Source organism: Rhinopithecus bieti, unplaced genomic scaffold, assembly GCF_001698545.2.
Source record: "Rhinopithecus bieti isolate Rb0 unplaced genomic scaffold, ASM169854v2 scaffold_4666, whole genome shotgun sequence".
NCBI lineage: Eukaryota > Metazoa > Chordata > Mammalia > Primates > Cercopithecidae > Rhinopithecus > Rhinopithecus bieti.
The window spans coordinates 150,402-173,694 of record NW_016804530.1 but is presented as its reverse complement, the minus strand read 5'-3'; the positions used below and the strand labels follow the sequence as shown (position 1 = coordinate 173,694).

The window sequence follows — 23,293 nt, the reverse complement described above, 5'->3', positions numbered from 1 at the left end:
TCCTCCCCCTCCCCCTTTTCTTCCGCTCTTCATATGTGTCCCTTCTGTATCTGCCCTCAGCCCCCATTTCCTGGCCACCCCCCAATTCCACCGAGATGGTTACCACGGAAATCATCTCCTGGAAGTGACATCATACGTCTCCTAGACAACTGTTTCCAAGACAGTGACATCATTTGATCACCATGGTAACCCTCCAGAAGGCCACTTCTGCAGTGAAATGGGCAGACAGAATTTTTATGTTTTTCTGGAGATTGAGGGCAATGCAGGGAAATATTAACAACAACAAAATCTCAGGAGTTAGAAGAAAAAGCTTTGAACTTTGCGCTTGTTGGGGGCAAGTGGGAAACCAGTGTGGAGCTGGGACAGAGCAGAGGCTCGGGGCGAACCTCTTCTCCTTTCCAATAACTACGTTGATCATATGTCATCAAATTGGGACATCTGAGAGTGAACAGGGCACCGTTATTATTGTGTGGGAAAGACAAGTGAGCATGGCCTTCCCAAGCAAACCAGAGGATGTGGCTCCCCTGTCCATAATCTTCCCTCAGCTATGGCTCATCCAACAAGCTTTGATTCAGCTCCTCCTGTGTATGGCTACTGGGGATACCACAGCGAGTAAAACAGCCCAGATCCCTGTCCTCATGGTGCTCAGGGTCATGTGTCTGTGGTGGGGTGAGGGTGATCCCACAGTCACCCAAATGCACACAGTGGTATGGACTGGGCACAGTGCTCAAAAGGGAGGGCACTTGAGGGACATGTGTTTTTTTTGGTTTTGTTTTGTTTTTTTGACGCAGTCTCTCTCCGTCACCCAGGCTGGAGGGCAGTGGCGCAATCTTGGCTCACTGCAGCCTCCGCCTCCCAGGTAGCTGAGACTACAGGCGCTCACCACTACACCCAGCTAATTTTTTTTTTTTTTTTTGAGATGGAGTCTCACTCGGTCACCCAGACTGAGGTGCAGTGGCGCAAACTTGGCTCACTGCAAGCTCCGCCTCCCAGGTTCACGCCATTCTCCTGCCTCAGCCTCCCGAGTAGCTGGGACCACAGGCACCCGCCACCGCGCCAGGCTAATTTTTTGTATTTTTAGTAGAGACGGGGTTTCACCGTGGTTTCAATCTCCTGACCTTGTAATCCGCCCGACTTGGCCGCCCAAAGTGCTGGGATTACAGGTGTTAGCCGCCATGCCTGGCCTAATTTTTGTATTTTTGTAGAGATGGGGTTTCAGTATGTTGGCCAGGCTGGTCTTGAACTGACCTTAGGTGATCCATCCACCTCAGGCTCCCAAAGTGCTAGGATTACAGGCATGAGGCACCGCGCCTGCCTGAGATTTTTTAAAATGCAAACAGGATTGTTTCTCCCACAGCTCAAAACATGTCCACAGGGCTTCCCAGTGCTCGGAAGATGGAGGCCTCCAAGGTCCCTGCTGCCCTGCCCATGTCACCTTCATCTCAAATTCCTCTCCAGCCTGCTTTCTGCTGGCCGCCAGCCTCCTTTCCAAGCCTGATACTTTCCATGCTTCCTTTGCACTCCAGTGCACGCCACTGCGCTCCAGTCTGGGCGACAAAGTGAGACTCCATCTCAAAAAAATTAAAAAAACTCACCTGGCTGTTGTGTGGGACAGGTGGGAGAGCAGTTCGCTCCAGAGAGAGCTTGAGTGGCAGGTACCTATGTGGTGGTTGTGAGATCGAGGGACATGGTGGATACATATTTGAGAGGTAGAGTTGACAGGATTTGCCGAAGGACTGAGTTTGGGGGTGAAGGCAAGGAAGGACTCAGGCTACCCAGGTTTCTGTTGTGAGTAACGTGGCATGGGGAGGGATGCTGCTCTTCTTTCAGGTGAGGCAGGGGTGCAGGGCTGGGCCTAAGGTTAGCAAAAGAGGTGCCTAAGGCGCAAAATATATATATATATTTGTTGTTGTTGTTGTTTGAGACGGAGTCTCACTCTGTCATCCAGGCTGGAGTGCAGGGGCACAATCTTGGCTCCCAGCAACCTCCGCCTCCAGGGTTCAAGCGATTCTCCTGCTTCAGACTCCTGAGTAACTGGGACTACAGGCGAGTGGCACAACGCCTGGCTAACTTTTTTTGTATTTTTAGTAGAGACAGGGTTTCACCATGTTGGCCAGGCTGGTCTTGAACTCCTGACCTCAGATGATTGGCCCACCTCTGCCTCCCAAAGTGCTGGGATTATAGGCATGAGCCACCGAGCCCGGCCCACGACCTTTTTTTTTACATTTTTAAATTTTATTTATTTTTTTAAGAGACAGGGTCTCACTCTGTTACCCAGTTTGGAATGCACTGGCGAGATCATAACTCACTGCAGCCTGGAATGATCCTCTGACCTCAGCCTCCCGAGTGGCTAGGACTACAAGTGCACACCACCACAACCAGCTGATTTCTGTAGAGGTGGGGTCTTGCTATGTTGCCCAGGCTGTCTCAAACTCCTGGGTTCAAGCAATCCTCCCACCTAGGCCTCCCAAAATGCTAGGATTACAGGCATGAGCCACGATGCCAAGTCTAGGGAACATTTAAGGAGGCACACACTCTCAGGGGTGGTCTTAAAAAGGGGTGCCTTTTGCCAGGCATGGTGGCTCACGCCTGTAATCCCAGCACTTTGGGAGGCCAAGGCGGGTGGATCATGAGGTCAGGAGATCAAGACCATCTTGGCTAACACAGTGAACCCCGTCTCTACTAAAAATACAAAAAAGTTAGCCGGGCGCCACAACTTGCACCTGTAGTCCCAGCTGCTAGGAAGGCTGAGGCAGGAGAGTACTGTGAACCGGGAAGTGGAGTTTGCAATGAGCCGAGATTGCACCACTGCACTCCAGCCTGAAAAAAAAAAAGAGTGCCTTTTCAACGTTGCACCTTGGGAGAAGCAGGTTTTGGAATTTTTTTTTTTTTTTTTTTGAGACGGAGTCTTGCTCTGTCACCCAGGATGGAGTGCAGTGGCACAATCTCGGCTCATTGCAAGCTCCGCCTCCTGGGTTCACACCATTCTCCTGCCTCAGCTTCCCGAGTAGCTGGGACTACAGGCGCCCACCACCACACCCAGCTAATTTTTTGTATTTTTAGTAGAGATGGGGTTTCACTGCATTAGCCAGGATGGTCTCGATCTCCTGACCTCATGATCTGCCTGCTTCTGCCTCCCAAAGTGCTGGGATTACAGGTGTGAGCCACCGTGCCCAGCTGGGATTTTTTTTAGAGGGATTGGGGGTTGTGTCTTTTCAGCAGTAGTAATGACACTCTTATGTTAACGTGGGGGCTTTCACTTTTACCAGCCCCTAAGAAAGGTGGAGAGAGCATTGTGTGCCAGCTGTGTTACTGTCCCCACAGGAAGTCTATGAGGGGCTCTGCACCCACTGGCCCATCTTTTTTTTTTTTTTTTTTTGATGGAGTTTCACTCTTGTTGCCCAGGCTGGAGTGCAGTGGTGCAATCTCGGCTCACTGCAACCTCTGCCTCCCGAGTTCAAGTGATTCTCCTGCCTCAGCCTCCCGAGTAGCTGGTATTACAGGCGTGCGCCACCATGCCCAGCTAATTTTGTATTTTTAGTAGAGACAGGGTTTCTCCATGTTGGTCAGGCTGGTCTCGAACTCCCAATCGCAGGTGATCCGCCAGCCTCTGCCTCCCAAAGTGCTGGGATTACAGGTGTGAGCCATGGCCCATCTCACAGAGGAAATCAGGCTCTGATAGGTTCCAGAACTTCCTGAAGGTCCCATAGCTTGCAAGTGGGGGCACCAGGCCTCAAACTCAGGCTTGCTGACTCAGGAGCCTGCTCTCTTCCCACCATGTGATGTTTCTCCAGCCTCCCCAGTTTCCTGGTGAAAGGAAGATAATTCAAGAGCCCGTAAAGTCCCAGGTGCTTTCAAGTTGGCCAACTCCTTGTTGCTCATCACCATCGAGTGTGCAGAGGAGCAAACCAAGGGTTTAGGACGTGATGAGACTTCTCAGCTCAGCAGAGCTTCATCATGAGAGCCACTTTCTCTCTATTACAGGTGCTCTCTACCTGCCTTTAAAGTTCTGCCCGGCCAGGCGCGGTGGCTCACACCTGTAATCCCAGCACTTTGGAAGGCCGAGGCAGGCAGATCACGAGGTCAGGAGATCGAGACCATCCTGGTTAACACGGTGAAACCCCATCTCTACTAAAAATACAAAAAATTAGCTGGGCGTGGTGGCGAGTGCCTGTAGTCCAAGCTACTCGGGAGGGTGAGGCAGGAGAATGGCGTGAACCCAGGAGGCGGAGGTTGCAGTGAGCCGAAATCGCGCCACTGCACTCCAGCCTGGGCGACAGAGTGAGACTCCGGCTTAAAAAAAAAAAAAATTAGGGCAGGCGGGCAAGCGGTGTTTGTGCATGACACATGAGCCTGTGGGGTAGAGGTGGGAGAGGTGGGGTACAGGGACATGTGGGACAGATGGTTGCTGGGGGAGAAGCCTCCTCCTCACCAGCTGGTTCCCAGGGACAGCATGCTTTGTAGCTCTTTTCCAGGCCTACACCGAGGCAGGGAGAAGAGGGGAATGAGCAGGCACATCCATGAAGCTGAGGCCTCAGGGGGCAGGACTGGTGGAAGGGGCCCTCTGCCCCTAGCTACCTCATAGCCCAGCCCTACCAATAAATAACCATGCTTTTGCTAGTGCCTCCAAGTACTGGACCTCAAAAGTCACAAACTATCCGGAGCTTAAAAAGGAGTGAATAGGCTGGGCGCGGTGACTTACACCTGTAATCCCAGCACTTTCGGAGGCCGAGGCAGGTGGATTGCTTGAGTTCAGGAGTTCGAAACTAGCCTGGGTAACATGGCAAAACCCCATCTCCATAAAAAATACAAAAATTAGCCAGGCCTTGTAGTTCCAGCTACTCGGGAGGTTGAGATGGGAAGATTGCTTGAGGCTGGGAGGTCGAGGCTGCATGTGCCAAGATGGTGTCACTGCAATTCACCCTGGGCAACAGTGTGAGACTGTCTCAGAAAAAAAAAAAAAAAAAAAGAAGTGAATAAACATGAAGATTAGGCCCTGTGACCCCCAACACACACACATGCACACGAACATGCACACGCGTGCACACACACACACTCCTTTTTTTTTTTTTTTGAGATAGAGTCTCGCTCTGTTGTCTGGGCTGGAGTGCAGTGGTGCAATCTCGGCTCACTGCGACCTCCGCCTCCCAGGTTCAAGCGATTCTTGTGCCTCAGCCTCCCGAGTAGCTGCGATTACAGGTGCCCACCACCTGTATTTTTAGTAGAGACAGTTTCACCACATTGGCCAGGCTGGTCTCAAAACTCCTGACCTCAAGTGATCCGCCTGCCTCGGCTTCCCAAAGTGCTGCGTTTACAGGTGTGAGCCCCTGCGTCCGGCCACACTGCTTCCTTAATGTATTAGTCAGGGTTCAATCAGAGAAACTGTACCAGTAAGGGGTTACAGATTAAGAGATCTGTTGCAAGGTGATTTGTGTGACTGTGGGGTTGGCAAGGTAAGTGCAGTAAGTGCAGGCTGGAACTCTTGTCACGGGCTGAAGCCGCTATCCACAGGCAGAATTTCTTCTTCAGGAAACCCTCGTCTGATTTTAAGGCCTTTCAACTGAGTCTATCAAGCCCACCTAAATTATCTAGGATATCCTCCCTTTATGTAAAGTCAACTGATAATGGACTTTATTTGCATCTACAAAATAACTTCACCAAAACATCTGGTTTAGTGCTGGAATAACTGGGGCCTTCAGTACAGCCAAGTTGACACAGTAAAAAAGACATCACACTCAGCTGGGCATGGTGGCTCACTCCTGTAATCCTAGCACTTTGGCAGGCCGAGGCAGGAGGATTGCCTGAGGTCAGGAGTTCCAGACCAGCCTGGGCAATGTAGAAAGACGCCATCTCTGCAAAACATAAAAAAAGATAAATTAGCTGGGCTCGATAGCGATGCCTATAGTCCCAGCTACTCAGGAGGCTGAGGTGGGAGAATCACTTGTGCCCAGGAGTTCAAGGCTGCAGTAAGCTATGATCATACCACTGTACTCCAGCCTGGGTGACAGACTGAGACCCTGTCTTGAAAACAAACAAACAAAAAATAGTGGAACATTGATTTACATATATTACAGCACTTACCACATGCCCTGTGGTGATTTGCATGCAGCATCTCAGTTTATCTCAAAACATCCCGTGACGCAGGTATCCTTCTTGTCCCTAATTTTACAGGTCAGGAAATGGCCTCAGAGAATTGAGGAGATGCCCACAGTAGCGTGGTGTGGTCCACCTGAGTTCTGAACTGTCACTTGCTATGGCGTCTCCCTGTGAGCCTCTCTTTACTCTGCCTTGTCTCCTTGTCCTGGGGTAAGAAGTTAGGGTTTAAGACCCTTCGGGATATGAGGATGTTTCTGCCACTCTGGACCTTAGTTTTCTCCCCTAAGTGGCTCTGTCTCTCCTGACCTTTCTGAGTTTGGAAGGGAGGCGCCATTCTGGTACGACTTTCTCAGGCCTGTGCTGCCACCTATGGGGCTCGAAGGTGCTCGCCACGCTCCAGACCGGCCACCTGGCAGGCAGGTGAGCTTGCAAGTGTTAAGAGCAGCGGGATGCGGGGGAGGGAGCAAATGGGGTTGAGCGCTATTTCTGGGCCTAGTAACCAATAATGCAAATACCGGCTCTTACCCTCAGCTGCTCGCTCAGGCCCCCCTGAATCCTCTAGCATTTCTGGGGATTAAGAGGGTGGTGGGGTTTTCACCTCTATCACGTCTGCTGCCAGCCTGGCGCCCAAAGGTTCGGCCGTCACTTGCCCTAGCGGGCCCCTGGAACAGTCGGGATTCCCAGGCTGCCAGGGGGTCCTAATGGGAAACTGGGAGTTTTTTTCACCCCATCAGGCCGCAGGATAGGTCTGCAGTGCGACTCAGGCTCCAGCGGGGACCCGCCCACTCGGAAGCGGGAGGAGGAAGGGGCTCCAGAGGCGAGCCAAGGAGGCTGGGAAGAGGAGCTGCGTCGCGGGAAAGAGGATGAGGGAGCTCCCGCCGCCGCTCCACCTGTAGCCCCGCCCCTGACCCCGCCCACTTCCCAGCCCCTCCCTTCCAGGCGCATCCTCGAGGTGGCGCCGTGGAGCAGCGCCGGGGCTCGGACGACTCTCTGAGGGAGCCTCGTCCGTCAGGCTCCTTGCGTTTTGGTTCAGGCGCCGGTTAGTGGCGGAAGAGGCCACGCGGTGAGTTGGCTTGAGGCAGAGGCAGGCGGAAACCGAGGATGAGAGGCCGGCTGTCGCCGCCACCCCTCAGCAACCCCAGTGCAGCCGGTCATCCTATCAGCCGATCAGTCAGTCGGGGCCCCAGCCCGACTCACACCGCTCCTCCATCAGTCCCTCAGTCAGTCCCTGCGTTTCCTTTCTCTTGCCTTTCTTTTTTCTCTTTTGTCTTGTCTTTTCTTTCTTTCTTTCTTTCTTTTCCTTCCTTCTCTCTGTCCCTCACTTTCTCTTTCTTTCCTTTTTTCTTTTTTTGAAAGGAGTCTCCTCCCTGTGTCACCCAGGCTGGAGTGCAGTGACGTCATCTCGGCTCAGTCAGCTTCCACATCCTGGGCTCAAGTGATCCTCCCGCCTCGGCCTCCCAAAGCTCTGGGATCACAGGCGGAGCCACCGCATCGGTCCAACCGTTGCGGTTCGTGCCAGGTGGTCGGCTGGCCATCACCGTGCCCTTGTCACCTGTGTCTCCAAGCCCTACACACCATGAGGGTGAGCAGAGTCCGTGGAGGATGGTGAGGGGAGGGAATATGTGGAGCCTAGGCCTTGCTTTTTCCGTTTGTTTTTTCGTTTGTTTGGTTTTTTTTTTTTTTTTTTTTTTTTGAGTCTTGCTCTGTTGCCCAGGTTGGAGTGCAGTGGTGCCATCTCGGCTCACTGCAACCTCTCCCTTCCGGGTCTAAACAATTCTCCTGCCTCAGCCTCCTGAGTAGCTGGGATTACAGGCACTCACCACCATGCCTGGCTAATTTTTGTATTTTTACTAGAGGCAAGGTTTCACTATATTGTTCAGGCTGGTCTTGAACTCCTGGCCTCAAGAGTCTGACCGCCTCAGCCTCCCAAAGTGCTAGGATTACAGGTGTGAGCCACCGTGCCTGGCCATTTTTTTGCTTTTGGTCAGAGTTACTTGTCAAAGGGCCTTGGTTTTTTTCCCCTCAGGATCTCCCAGGCCCTTAGGGGGCAGAGGGGACAACGATGCTGACCCACTCCTGAGGTGGCGCTTGGCTGGCACAGCTGTCCCTGGAGCAGAAGAGTGGCAGTGGAGGGGCCAGAGCCCTGGCTCTCAGTGGCTGTACTGAGAGTGACTCCACATTGAGCCCTTCCCCGCCTGACCCTGATTGGCTGTGGGCTGGGCCTGATCCTTCCGGTACCTGGAGCAGCTATAGGCTGGGCCTGATCCACTGACCGCCTTCTATGTCAGAGCTGGCAGCATGGGGGCCCAGACCCAGGTCCTTCCAGGAGGTGCCAGGGCAGTGGGACCCGGCCCTGAGCTGAAGAGAGCATTCCTGGGCTGGTCATGGCAGTGCTTCCACCTCACTGTGTGTGCTTGTGCAGGTCACTTCACCCAGGCGTCAGTGTCACCATGGACAGCTTTCAGAAAGGGGAAACAGCCTGGACGTGGTGGCTTATACCCATAACCTCAGCACTTTGTGAGGCCAAGATGGGAGGATCACTAGAGGTCAGGGGTTCAAGACCACCCTGGGCAATGTAGTAAGTAACCTCATCTCTAAAGAAAAAAAATTAGCTGGACATGGGAGGCCGAGGTGGGAAGATGGGGCTTGAGCCCAGAAGGTCGAGGCGGCAGTGATCCTCGACTGCACTCCAGTGGTGCATTTGATTGCACTACTGCACTCCAGGCTGGGTGACAGCGAGGAGACCCCTCTCAAACAAACAAACACAATCCCCCCAAACCAAAACCTGCCACCTACTTCCCTGCCCTGCCCAGTACTGTGGGTTTGGAAATATAACCATGGAGGTGAAAGCCCAGGTGTGAGGAAGTTATAACCTGACTTCTCATGGGCTTCCTGATGCAGGGGAGGAAGAATGGAAGAAAGAAATGAGAAAAGGCATAGGTGGCCTGAACTCCTGGGCTCTAGGGGACACTGTGTCTGTTACCCCCACCCACAGGAGCCTGGGGTTCTGGCCTTGGCTGTATGACCCTGGGCCTGTCCCTGCAGTGAAGAGCTTGGGTTCCATGATCTCTAAGGCTTGAGACTTGAGTGGAAGGGTTTCTAACAGAAATCCTGGGGCCATGATGTTCGGAGTGCAAGAGCTAAGCCGTCTGGTACAATAACCACTAACCATATGTTGCTGTTGCGCACTTGACATGTGGCTTCTATAATTTCAGGTGTGCCCAAGGGCGTTGTAGAACGCTCTGGCCACAGTGTGGGGATGGGAGCTCCCGCCGACAGACTCTGTTGCTTTCTGGCTTGGTAAGTGGGAACACTGAAGTCCTGGCTGTGAGCTCCACCCATTGGGGTTGGGATAGGTACTGGTACTGGGGAGGGTGGGAGCTGGGTCAGAAACCCTCCCTCAGCCCAACCTAGGTGGACTCCTGGGATCCTTGTTGGGAGGAGGGGTCTGATGACCCTGGGGGAGGGAGGGAGGGAAATTGGCAAGACTCAGATGTATACTCTGGGGAAAACGATCCTCTCTTTCTGCCCCAGTCTTGCTCCTTTCTTTGAAGCTGGGGTGGTCAGCTCACATCACGCCCAGGCAGCCTCAGTGTTCCAGTAAGGTGGGAGCTACAGCTCCTGGAAATCAGAGGTGACTAGGGCGAGGCAGATTTTTTGTAGGGACCTGGTGGGATACTCCTCTGGGATTGTTCTCCTGGGCAGGCCTGGGAGGTCCCAGGAAGAGTTGGTTATTCATTCACAACCAGTGTTTATTGGACATCCACCACATGCCAGGCTTTGTGCTAGGCAATGAGTGACAGGAGTGAACTGTACAGACATTGACCCTGTTTATGGAGTGCAGGGTCTAGAAGTGGTGATAAGGGCAGTGGGAGAAGACAAAAAAGAAAGTAAACGAATTGGTTAAAGTCAAAATTGTGAGGCCGGGTGCAGTGGCTCACGCCTGTAATCCCAGCATTTTGGGAGGCTGAGGCGGGCAGATCACCTGCGGTTGGGAGTTCGAGACCAGCCTGACCAACATGGAGAAACCCCATCTCTACTAAAAATACAAAATTAGCTGAGTGTCGTGGCGCATGCCTCTAATCCCAGCTACTCAGGAGGCTGAGGCAAGGGAATCGCTTGAACCTGGAAGGCGGAGGTTGTGGTGAGCCGAGATTGTACCACTGCACTCCAGTCTGTGCAACAAGAGCGAAACTCTGTCTCAAAAACAAAAAATAAAAAATAAAAATTGTGGTATGCGCTACGAGGGTAGCAAGGAGGGTGCTAAGATAGAGAACAAAGCAGGCCATTCTTGGAGGACTCTCTGAGCAGGTAACACTTAGCCTAAGACCTGAAAGAGGAGGAGCCAGCCACGGAATGGAGAGAGTGTTCCAGACAGAGGGAATAGCATTCATCCACTCACACACTCATGCATGTGTTACTCTGTGCTAGATGCTGTTCTATTTGCTTCAAAAACAGTGATGAACAATACAAGAGAAATGCTTTCTGTCATGGAGCTTATGTTGTACTGGAAGAAGACAGAAGGCAAATAACCAATTAGACAAATAATATCAGGAAGTGATGAATGCTCTGGAGAACGTAAAAAGATGATGGGCTAGTAAACGACTAAGGATGAAGGGACTATTGCAGATAAGGTGGAGAGGGAAGGCCACTCAAGAGACCCGAATGATGAGAAGGAGCCAGGCATGGAAGGATCTGGAGGAAGAGCACTCCGGAGAGAGGGACCAGGAAGTGGAAATGAGTTTAGCAGATTTGAGGCATATGGCCAGTGCGAGAGTGATGGGCAGTGAGGTGCAGGGAGCAAGTTGTGGAGGGTGTGGCAAAGCTAGGCCAGGAGTTTGGATTTTAGTAGAAGGCATCGGGAAGCTGGTGGAGGGATGTGGGTAGGGGAGTGGTCCAGTCCCTCTAGCTGCTCTGTGTGGGTGTGGAGTGAGAAGGTGGGAAGGGTAGGAGTTAAACTAGTTAGAAATCATTGAGGCCAGGCGTGGTGACTCACGCCTGTAATCCCAGCACTTTGGGAGGCCGAGGCGGGCAGATCATGAGGTCAAGAGATCGATACCATCTTGGCCAACATGGTGAAACTTCGTGTCTACTAAAAATACAAAAATTATCCGGGCGTGGACAGAATTGACAGGACTTTATGACCATTTGGATGAAGGAAAAGTGTGACTCCTTGGATTTGACTTCTAGCAACTGGGTGGACTGTGGTGCCACTGACTGAGTTGGAGTGGGTTGTGGGAGATACATTTTGGGGAGGAAAATGCAAATGCAGTTTTGATGAACTTACAGAGATTTCTGTAAGACAGGAAAGTGGAGATGACAAGCAGGAAGCTGGGTCTCCGAGCTTGGAGCACAGGGAACAGAACTGGCCTAGAGATAAATTTGGTTCGGGGCACGGGCAGCTCTGGTTAGGCCCACAGAGACAGTACTGTTCAAGGGACAAGCACTAAGTTGTCTGGCACAGACACTAGGCTCTCCAGCACAGTAGCCATGAACCACATGTGGCTGTTGGGCACTTGACATGTGTCTTGTCTGATTTCAGGTGTGCTAGAAGTATAAAGGATACGCTAGATTTTGAAGAGTTAGCATGGAAGAAAGAATGTAGAATATTTCATTAATAATTTTTATACTGGGCCAGGCATGGTGGCTCACGACTATAATCCCAGCACTTTGGGAGGCTGAGGCGGGTGGATCACGAGGCCAGGAGATCAAGACCATCCTGGCCAATGTGGTGAAACCCCGTCTCTACTAAAAAATACAAAAAAATTAGCTGGGCGTGGTGGTGTGTGCCTGTGGTCCCAGCTACTAGGGAGGCTGAGGCAGGAAAGTCACTTGAATCCGGGAAGTGGAGGTTGCAGTGAGCCAAGATTGCGTCACTGCACTCCAGCCTGGGGACAGGAGAGACTCTGTCTCAAAAAAAAAATTTTTTTTTAATACTGATCATATATTGAACTGCTAATAGTTTGTGTATACTGGGCTACATAGAATACATTACTATTCATATTATTTTGTAGAGATGTGGCCTTACTATGTTGCCTAGGCCGGTTTCAAGCTCTTGAAACCAGCAAGGAGATCCTCCTGGCTTGGCCTCCCAAAGTACTGGGATTACAGGTGTAGGTCACTGTGCCTGGTCATAAAATAAATGTATTATTAAAATTAATTTCACCTGTTTTATTTTTCCCTTTTGAAATGTGGCTACTAGAAAATGTAAATCACATTTTTTTTTGTTTGTTTTTGTTTTCTGAGACAGGGTCTTACTCTGTTGCTCAGGCTGGGGTGCAGTGGCGTGATCTCAGCTCACTGCAACCTCTGCCTCCTGGGTGCAAGCAATTCCCCTGCCTCAGCCTCCCGAGTAGCTGGGACAGGTGTGTGTCACCACACCCAGATAATTTTTGTATTTTTAGTAGAGAAGGGGTTTCCCCATGTTGGTCAGGCTGGTCTCAAACTCCTGACCTCAAGCGATTCACCTGTTTTTGCCACCCAAAGTGCTGAGATGTATTTCTTTTCTTTCTCTCTTTTTTTTTTTTTGAGATGGAGTTTTGCTCTTGTTGCCTAGACTGGAGTGCAATGGCGTGATCTCGGCTCACCACAACCTCCACCTCCTGAGTTCAAGTGGTTCTCCTGCCTCAGCCTCCCGAGTAGCTGGGATTACAGGTGCATGCCACCATGCCCAGCTAATTTTGTGTGTGTTTTTTTAGTAGAGATGGTGTTTCTCCAGTTGCTCAGGCTGGTTTCGAACTCTGACTTCGGTGATCTGCCCGCCTCGGCCTCTTAAAGTGCTGAGATTACAGGCATGAGTCACTGAGCCCACCTGTTGGGATGTATTTCCAATGTTCCATAGGGTAGGGCTGGTGGGGTGTTGTAGGGTGTGGCAGATGAGGGCACCAGGGGGCAGCAGTGGCTAGGAAAAAAGAGAGGCATTTCCGATGAAGACAACCTAAGGGAAACCCAGAGTAGGGATTGGCCTGGCTCTCTCTGGCTCCCTTCCTGACACCTTGTCGGAGCAGATCCGTGGCACACCGCCTCAGACTTCCCAACCCCGTGGCTGTTTCAGTTGGAGTTGAGGAACAGGTAGGAGGGGTCCCCATGAGATGGTAGCATGAACCACTCAAGAAGCTGCTGGTACTTCAGCCTCTGACCTCATTCTCTTCCTTTAACTCCAGCTGACATCACTGTGCTAGGGGAACATTTCCACCCCTTGGGCTGAGCAGGGTATGCTAACCAGCAGCTGGGTAGTCAAGGCGACCAAGGCAATAAAGCTCACAGAGGTTCATTTATATGAAATAAATGTGGCTGTAACTGGTTTTCATCCATTATAATTCTAAACATCATGTTCAAATTGCCTGTAGTGTTTTTAGTTGGCAGGAAAACTGACATTAGGGAAAAAAGAGCAGTGGGATGATTGGGGGCGAGATTGAATTCACTTCAGTGGGTTTGGTGTGACTTTTGTGAGTGTCGCAGTGTGCCAGACTTTTGTGAGTGTCGCAGTGTATTTTTTGTGAGTGTCACAGTGTGCCAGACTTTTGTAAGTGTTGCAGTGTGACTTTTGTGAGTGTCCCAGTGTGCCAACAACCAGTTGGGTTGTTCACTGTGTAGTCCTCAAGGAATATATGTCTCAACGGTTTAATACAGGGAGAAAGGTGTAGAAGGATAAATAGAGACCCATGAGAGCTCAGAGGAAGTGCAATTAATGCTTGTGCCTGGGTGTGTGAAACTCTGAACTCAGAGAAGGTATCAGGTAGCATCAGAGCAGAGAGTCAGGATTTAGCCATGCAGTGGAGGGGTGGAGAGTGGGTTCTGCAGGCACTGGGACAGCAGGAAAGGACATGACTCAAAGAAGGACAGGGAGATTTGTTTGGCCATGTGGAGCAGGGTCCTGGGAAAACAAAGATGGCGCCAGATCTTGAGAGGCCTTGGTTTCCAGGTTAAGGAAATTGGATGGCTATTTTATTTTACTTTATTTTATTTTATTTTCTCTCTTTCCATAATTCAGAGAAAGAGAATGGACTTTGGATTTGTAGGTACTTAAGAGCTTTTGAGGAGGGCCTGAGCTGGACAACACTGTGCTTAGAAAGAAGAAACCATACAGTGCTTCAGTTTTTGTGGAAATAAAATAAAATATGAAAACAAGAAGAAAGCATTTGCCTTTTTGTTACTCAGAGGGCAGGGTAGGAGAGGAAAAGGAGCTTGTGTGTTGAAAACAGGGAGGTAAAGAGCCCCTTTGGGATTAGTCAGTTGGCAAATAAGGCAGAGTGGTGGAGCAGTTGGGAGTATTTGTTTTGGGAATGGGAAGACCTGGATTTGATCACGAATCCTATAATTTTTTTTTTTTTGGTAATAGCTTTCTTGAGATGTAAATCACATGCCATACAATTCACCCTTTAAAGTGTACAATTCGATATTTAGTAGGTTTATAATTACACAACCATTACCAAAATAATTTTCCTTTTTAAAAATAGAAATTCAACTCACATACCATAAAACTCACCATTTTAAAGTGTACAATTCAGTGGTTTTTGGTATATTGATAAGGTGGCACAATCATTACCCACTGTCTAATTCCATACTTTTTTTTTTTTTTTTTTTTTTTTTTTTTTTTTTTGAGACAGAGTCTCGCTCTGTCACCCAGGCTGGAGTGCAGTGGCCGGATTTCAGCTCACTGCAAGCTCTGCCTCCCGGGTTTATGCTATTCTCCTGCCTCAGCCTCCCGAGTAGCTGGGAGTACAGGCGCCCGCCACCTCGCCCAGCTAGTTTTTTTTTTTTTTTTGTATTTTTCAGTAGAGACGGGGTTTCCCCTTGTTAGCCAGGATGGACCTCGTGATCCGCCCGTCTCGGCCTCCCAAAGTGCTGGGATTACAGGCTTGAGCCACCGTGCCCGGCCAATTTTTTTTTTTTAAATAGAGATGGGGTCTTGCTGTGTTTCTCAGACTTGTCTTAAACTCCTGGCCTCAAGTGATCCTCCTGTCCTGTCCTCCCAAAGTGCTGAGATTATACGCATGAGCCACCATGCCCAGCCCCCATTTTTATCTTGGAATTATTTATTTATCTTTTTATATTTGAATTGTGGGAGTTGTTCCCCCCTGCCACCGCACCGAGATGGAGTCTTGCTCTGTTACACAGACTAGAGTGCAATGGCGCCATCTCGGCTCACTGAAACCTCCGCCTCCCAGGCTTAAGCGATTCTCCTGCTTAAGCCTCTGGAGTAGCTGGGATTACAGGTGCATGCCATCACGCCCAGCTAATTTTTGTATTTTTAGTAGAGTCAGGGTTTCACCATGTTGGCCAGAATGGTCTTGAACTCCTGACCTTGTGGTCCGCCCACCTCGGCCCCTCAGAGTGTTGGGTTTACAGACGTGAGTCACCACACCTGGCCAAATTGTGCGAGTTCTTAATGTATTCTATATACTAGACCCTTATCAGGTATGTGATTTGAAAATATATATTTTTTAGTTACTTGTGCTTTAGGTGTCAGAGCTAAGAAACCATGAAGATTTAATCTATGTTTTCTTCCAAGAGTTTAATGATTTTAGCTCTTACATTTAGGTTTTTGATTTATTTTAATTAATTAAAAAAAATTTTTTTTGAGATGGAGTTTTGCTCTTGTTGTCCAGGATATAGTGCAATGGCATAATCTTGGCTTGCCGCAACCTCTGCCTCCCAGGTTCAAGTGATTCTCCTGCCACAGCCTCCCAAGTAGCTGGGATTACAGGCATGTGCCACCATACCCAGCTAATTTTGTATTTTTAGTAGAGACGGGGTTTCTCCATGTTGGTCAGGCTTGTCTCGGAACTCCTGACCTCAGGTGATCCGCCCACCTTAGCCTCCCAAAGTGCTGGGATTATAGGTGTGAGCCACCGCGCCCAGCCTAATTAATTTTTATATATAGTATGAAGTAGGGGTCTACTTTATTCTTTTGTTTGTGGATATTTAGCTGTACCAGTACCATTTGTAGAAAACACTATTCTTTCCCCATTAAATTTTCTTGGCACCCTTTTCTAAAATCAGTTGCCCACAGATGTATCCCTGCCACTTTTCCCCCCCAATCCTTCTTCTTCTATAACCTACCACTTTTTAGCTCTGCAATTTAGGCCTCAGTTTTCTCATCTGTGAAATAACAGTAGTATCCGGACTGACTCATTCATCAAGCACAAGAGGCTCAATATTCTAGGTCCCATGGTACTTTTAAGGGTCCATAAAAATGTTTTAGTTATTTTTTGGCCAGCACTTTCGGAGGCCAAGGCAGGCGGGTCACCTGAGGTCAGGAGTTTGAGACCAGCTTGGCCAACATAGTGAAACTCTGTCTTTACTAAAAATACAAAAATTAGCTGACATGGTGGCATGTGCCTGTAGGCCCAGCTACTTGGGAGACTGAAGCAGGAGAATCACTTGACCCAGGGGGTGGAGGTTGCAGTGAGCCAAGATTGTGCTACTGTTCTCCAGCCTGGGCGACAGAGTGAGACTCCCTCTAGGAAAGAAAAAAAGAAAAAAAAAAAAGGGTCGGATGCGATGGCTCATGTCTGTAATCCCAGCACTTTGGGAGGCCAAAGCGGGCAGATCATGAGGTCAGGGGTTTGAGACCCCTGCACTGCAGCCTGGGTGACAGAGTAAGACTTTGTCTCAAAAGAAAAAAAAAATAGTTTTGGTTACTTTTCACATCTGAAGAAAGAAACGAAAATGTAGGTCAAAGAAAACGTCTTAATATATTAAGACATTATTAAGTATACTTTTATCAATGTAGTTGTAAAACATAATTTTTAGTATTTATTTTTATAGAGGAAGGGGCCCACAAAAGCAACAGTGTCTCAGATCCACAAAAATCCTACTGTGGCCTTGACTTGACACCGTCTGTCTCACAGGGTTATCATGAGGATGCAATGTGATAATCATGTTGAATCCCATGTACTGTGCTGGCCCATAGTAAGCCATCAGTACGTGGTCAGTGTTTATGGAGCAGCAGAGAGAATCTCCCTCATCAGCCTGGGCCCCTTTAGCCGGAAAGCAGTAGGGGGCTTTTCTGTCCTGCTAGCACCTTGGCAGGCTGGTGAATTATTGACTGTGCAAACCCATGAAGGAACCACTTAGTGAGCTCAAGGGAAGGTCAGTGCTAAGGAGCTGGCCCTCTGCCCCAGTTTCCTGTCCTGACACCTCTGAGGGTTCAGGGGCACCTGTGGCAGAGAGAGAGTTGCTGAGGTGGAGAGGAGGCAGGCAATGGAGGGGGGTCTGTGCCTCAGTGCCTGGCAGGGTTGGTAAAGCTCCCTAGCTGCAACTCCCTGCCTTTCTTAGGCAGAGAGACCTGGTGTCCACCTGGGTGGAGAAGGCAAAGGACTATGAGTGACTTAAATGGTTCTGATAGCCAATATTCTTTTTTTTTTTTGAGACAGGGTCTCACTCTGTCACCCAGGCTGCAGCGCAGTGGTGCAATTTTGGCTCACTGCAACCAATGTTCTTTTTTTTTTTTTTTTTTAAATAAATTAAGATGAAATTCACACAACATAAAATTAACCATTTTATTTATTTAGTAGAGATGGGATCTTGCTATGTTATCCAGGCTGGAGTACAGTGACTATTTACAGGTGTGATACCTTTATTGATCAGCACAGGAGTTTTGACCTGTTCAGTTTCTGGCCTGGGCTGTTCATCCCTCCTTAGGCCGCTGGTTGTCCCTCGCTCCTGGGAGGTCACCATATTGATGTCAAACTCAGTGTGGATGCCCAACTGGCAGAGTGCATTATAGCCCAGAGCTCATGGACTCAAGTTAACCTCCCAAGTCCCTGGGACTACAGGTATGCACCAAAATTAACCATTTTTAAAGTGTATGATTCAATGGCATTTTAGCACATTTATGATATTATGCAACTATTACCTCTATGTAGTTCCAAAATATGTTTATCATCCCAAAAAGAAACCTTATACTCCTTAAACAGTCACTTACCATTCCTCCCTTGCCTTAGGCCCTGGCAACCACTCATCTGCTTTCTGTCCCTATGAGTTTGCCTACTCTGGACATTTAATATAAATGGAATCATACAGTACGTGACCTATTGTGTCTGGCTTCTTTAACTCAGCATAATTTTTTTTTGTTTTAGAATTTTATTTATTTATTTATTTATTTATTTATTTATTTATTTATTTTGAGACAAAGTTGTGCTCTGTCGCCCAGGCTGGAGAGCAGTGGCGTGATCTCAGCTTACTGCAACCTCTGCCTCCTGGGTTCAAGTGATTCTCGTGCCTCAGCCTCCCGAGTAGCTGGGATTACTGGCACATACCTGTACACATGTTTCATGTGCTTGTTACCTTTTGTTCACTATGCCCAGCTAATTTTTTAAAATTTTTTTATTTTTTATTTTTTTTTGAGACAGAGTCTCACTCTGTCGTCCAGGTTGGAGTGCACTGGCGCAATCTTGGCTCACTGCAACCTCTGCCTCCCAGGTTCAAGTGATTCTCCTGCCTCAGCCTCCCGAGTAGCCTGGGACTACAGGCACATGCCACCATACCTGGCTAATTTTTTTGTATCTTTAGTAGAGATGAGGTTTCACCATGTTGGCTAGGCTGGTCTTGAACTCCTGACCTCAGGTAATCTGCCTGCCTCGGCCTCCCAAAGTGCTGGGATTGCAGGCATGACCCACCGGGCCCGGACTTGTTTGTATTTTTAGTAGAGATGGGGTTTCACCATGTTGACCAGGCTCAGGCAATCCTCCCGCCTCAGCCACCAGAAGTGCTGGGATTACAGGAGTGAGCCACCGTGTCTGGCCCAGAATAATATTTTTGAGGCTCATTCATGCTGTAGCATGTATCAGCACTTCATTCTTTTTGTAAGTTGAATAATAGTCCATTGTGTGGAATATACCACCTTTGGTTCATCCATTCATTAGTTGATGGACTTTTGAATTGTTTTCACCCTTTGGTGATTGTGAATAGTGCTGCTGTGAACATTTGTATGTCAGGTTTTGTTTAAATACCTGTTTTGAGTTCTTCTGGGTATATACGTAGGAGTGGAATTGCTGAGTCATAGGATTACTCTGTTTCACATTTTGAGAAACCTCCAGACTGTTCTTTAAAGCAGCTGTACCATTTTACATTCCCACCAGCAATGTATAAAGTTTATCCACATTATCATAAACACGTTATTATTATTATTATTATTCTGAGACAGGGTCTTGCTCTGTCGCCCAGGCTGGAGTGCAATGGCATAATCATGGCTCACTGCAGCCTTGATCTCCTGGGCTCAAGTAATCCTCCCACCTTAGCCTCCTGAGTAGCTGGGACTATTCCACCCCAACGTGGCATGCACCACCATGCCCGACTAATTTTTTGATTTTTTGTAGAGATGGAGTCTTGCTATATTGCCCAGGCTGGTCTTGAACTCCTGAGCGCAAATGATCCTCCCACCTCAGCCTCCCAAAGTGCTGAGATTACAGGTGTGAGCCCTGCACCCAACCATTGTTTGCTTTTTTGATTATAGCCATCCTAGTAAGTGGGTGGGCAGTGGTATCTCATTGTGGTTTTGATTTGTGGTTTCAATTTGTATTTCCCAGCCAGGTGTGGTGGCTCATGCCTGTAATCCCAGCTCTTTGGGAGGCCAAGGCAGGCAGATCACCTGATGTCAGGAGTTCAAGACCAGCCTGGCCAATATAGTGAAACCTCGTCTCTACTAAAAATACTAAAATTAGCCGGACATGATGGCGGGTGCCTGTAATCCTAGCTACTCAGGAGGCTGAGGCAGGAGAATTGGTTGAACCCGAGAGGCTAAGGTTGCAGTCAGCTGATATCACGCCATTGCACTCCAACCTGGGTGACAGAGAGAGACTCCGTCTCAAAAAAAAAAATTTATATTTCCCTAATGACTAATGGCGTTGAGCTTTTTTTCATGTGCTTGTTACCATTTGTTCTTTTTTTCTTTCTTTCTTTTTTCTTTTTTGATCTAAGCCTGGTGAATTCTCCACCAGTCCCTATAAGAAAACCTTGCCCCGGGAGATGGAGGTTGCAGTAAGCCAAACTTGCTCCACTGCACTCTAGCCTGGGTGACAGAGTGAGACTCTGTCTCAGAAAAAAAAAAAAAGAGAGAGAAAACCTTGCCCTGTAGGAGTCCCCTTCTCTGGGCAATAGCTAGCCTTAGATGTTAAGTGCCCTCTCGGCCTCATGTGCCCTGCAGACTTCTCTACCTGGCTCATCCCCGATCCTGCCTTGGGTCTTGGGCCTTTCCTGCTGGCCTTAACGTTCCCAAAGGGGTAACAGTTGTGTCTTTGGGAGCTCTCCTCTTTTACCCTGACAAATTCCTTATTTGTTTATCTGGAACTTGTTCATTGTAGTCTCTGCCCACTTGGGCCTCACTGAATTCTTCTCTCCACCTCCTACTGATTCCTGCTTCTCTTAGATTCCTTAGCCTCTGATGTTTTCTAGACTCTCCCCCTTAGTCCTGGTGGACTCTCCCTAGTGCACTCAGTTGGCAAACTTTCCAGCGTTGGGGGCCCTGCTGTTCTGGCACAGCTAGGGAGAAGGGCAGGAGGCTGGCTGGCCTCTCTGAGGGTGTTGGGGTGGCAGATGATTCACACTTCACTTCTCACCGGAGTGGTGGGGAGGCCTCTGGAGGACCCTGGCTCTGGAGAAGGAGGGGGTTGCCGTGCCAACCCTTGTGGCAGGAGCATAACAGTGGTAAAAACCCACATGTTTATTTGTGAGGTACAAAGTCCTGGTCTAGTCTTGCGCCCGGGGTTTTTCCTTTCTGCAAGACGGCTCTCTCTTTATTCCATCTCTTGCTCACTCGCTGACTCACTGACAACATACATTTACTGAGTGCTGACTCTGCAAAGCCCTGAACGGGGCCCTGAGACTAAAAAGCTCAGCATTTGAGCCATTCATGGTGTACAGAGATAGACAAGATAAACGCATAAATGCAGTATGATGTGATGTGTGTGATAGCGGGGTATGTATGAAGGCAGGGGGAACCCAGCTGAAGTAGGAATCATTCTGCCTTGAGAGAAAAAAATGGGTAGCTTGAGCTGCAAGGAAAAGGTGACATTTGAGCTGGGTCTTGATGGAGGAGAGACTGACGTAAGGGAGAGAGGCATTCTAGGTAAAGGACTCGGGTTCTTCGAAGGGACTCGGCTCAAGAGTGATTTGGGGGGAAACTCAGAAGCCCACTGCATTTCCTTTCATCTTTCTCCGCAACTACACTGGGAACACCTTGAAGTCGAAAGACCCAGTCTAAGGCCAGGTGTGGTGGTTCACGCCTATAATCCCAGCACTTTAGGAGGCCGAAGTGGGCGGATCACTTGAACCCAGGAGTTTGGAACCAGTCTGGGCAACATGGTGAAACTCTGTCTCTACAAAAAAAAAAAAAATTAGCCAGGCGTAGTGGTGCATACCTGTAGTCCCAGCTACTCAGGAGGCTGAGCTGGGAGGATCACATGAGCCCTGGAGGTTGAGGCTGCAGTGAGCCAAGATCATGCCACTGCACTCTAGCCTGGGTGGCAGAGTGAGTGAGACCCTGTCTTCTCTGGCCTGGGCCCCAGACTGTCTCTTGTCCTCCATGTAAGTTCATCTGTCCTATGTTTCCAGATGCAAATGACTGATGAGATAAACTCACTCGTGTTTTGTGTTATTGGGAACGGATGGGTTGTTTTTATTTTTATTATTTATTTATTTGAGACGGTGTTTCACTCTTGTTGCCCAGGCTGGAGTGCAATGGCACGATCTCGGCTCACCACAACCTCCGCCTCCCCGGTTCAGGTGATTCTCCTGCCTCAGCCTCCCAAGTAGCTGGGACTACAGGCATGTGCCACCATGCCTGACTAATTTTTTTTTAATTTTTAGTAGAGACGGGGCTTTTCCATGTTTGTCAGGCTGGTTTCAAACTCCTGACCTCAGGTGATCCGCCCGCCTCAGCCTCCCAAAGTGTTGGGATTACAGGTGTGAGCCATCGCACCCGGCCTTTTTTTTTGTTATTTTGAGATGCAGTCTTCCTCTATCGCCCAGGCTGGGGTGCAGTGGCGCAATCTTGGCTCACTGCAACCTCTGCCTCCGAGTAGCTGGGACTACAGGTGCACGCTACTACACCCCACTAACTTTTGTATTTTTGGTAGAGATGGCATTTTGCCATATTGGCCAGGGTGGTCTTGAACTACTGAGTTCACATGATCTGTCTGCCTTGGCCTCCCTAAGTGCTAGGATTATAGACGTGAGCCACCAAGCACGGCCTAGGTTATTTAATTAATTCAATAAATAATTATTTCACCCAGCATTAATTTAGGCTTAGTATGTGCAAGGCATAGAAAAGATTATAGTGTGGTGCTTCAGGGACAGGCTTAAAATCAGAATGACTGGGTCTGAATCCTACTAATTAGCTGAGAGGTAGGTACTTAACCCCTCAATGTTCTCCTCTAGAAAATAGGAATAATAATGCTCCATAGTGTTGTGGAGATTCAATAAGAGAGCCCACATGTGAACTCAGCATGGTGCCCAGTATAGTAAATATTAATTAATGGTGGTATATACAGTATAGTATATATGTCTGTGTATATATATACACACATGCACACACATAACTATATAAACAATATATGATACACATATAGTATTTACATATAAAGTATAAATACATATACACATGTACATATATTACTAGGTAGTGTATGACATATATGTGTGTGTGCCTGTGTGTGTGTATATATATGTATGTATGTATATATCCATTCCTATTCTTAGGGAATTTAAAGACGTCAAATGGGAAAGAAAACCACTCGAATAACCAGAAAATTATAATGTATTTTTCCCAGGTGATGTATTAGCATTTGAAACAGTGACTTTCTGGAGTCATTAATCAAAGGACAGTTATTCTTAGGGAGATTCTTTTTTTTTTTGAGAGAAATTAGGATTGATGAATGGAAGGAGGTAGACTTTTGTCTCGGTATAAAGGAGACATTTTAACAGAGCATCTTGCCGGGCGCAGTGGCTCATGCCTGTAATCCCAGCAGTTTGGGAGGCCAAGGTGGGTGGATCATCTGAGGTCAGGAGTTCGAGACCAGCCCGGCCAATGTGGTGAAACCCCATCTCTACTAAAATAAAAAAAATTAGCCGGGTGTGGTGGCGGGCGCATGTAATCCCAGCTACTCAGGAGGCCGAGGCAGGAGAATCGCTTGAACCCAGGAAGCGGAGGTTGCAGTGAGCCAAGATTGCACCATCGTCCAGCCTGGGCAAC

General features: G+C 48.8%; 1 long non-coding RNA gene across 1 annotated transcript in view; it reads left to right on the top strand.

The window, feature by feature from the left end:
- Window positions 1-9,311: 9,311 nt before the first annotated feature.
- LOC108527598 (uncharacterized) overlaps window positions 9,312-23,293 on the top strand; it is a 63,605-nt gene continuing 49,623 nt past the window's right edge. The window contains exon 1 of the long non-coding RNA XR_001884851.1: window positions 9,312-9,396. This is a non-coding gene — a long non-coding RNA (uncharacterized LOC108527598). The remainder of the gene's footprint in view (window positions 9,397-23,293) is intronic.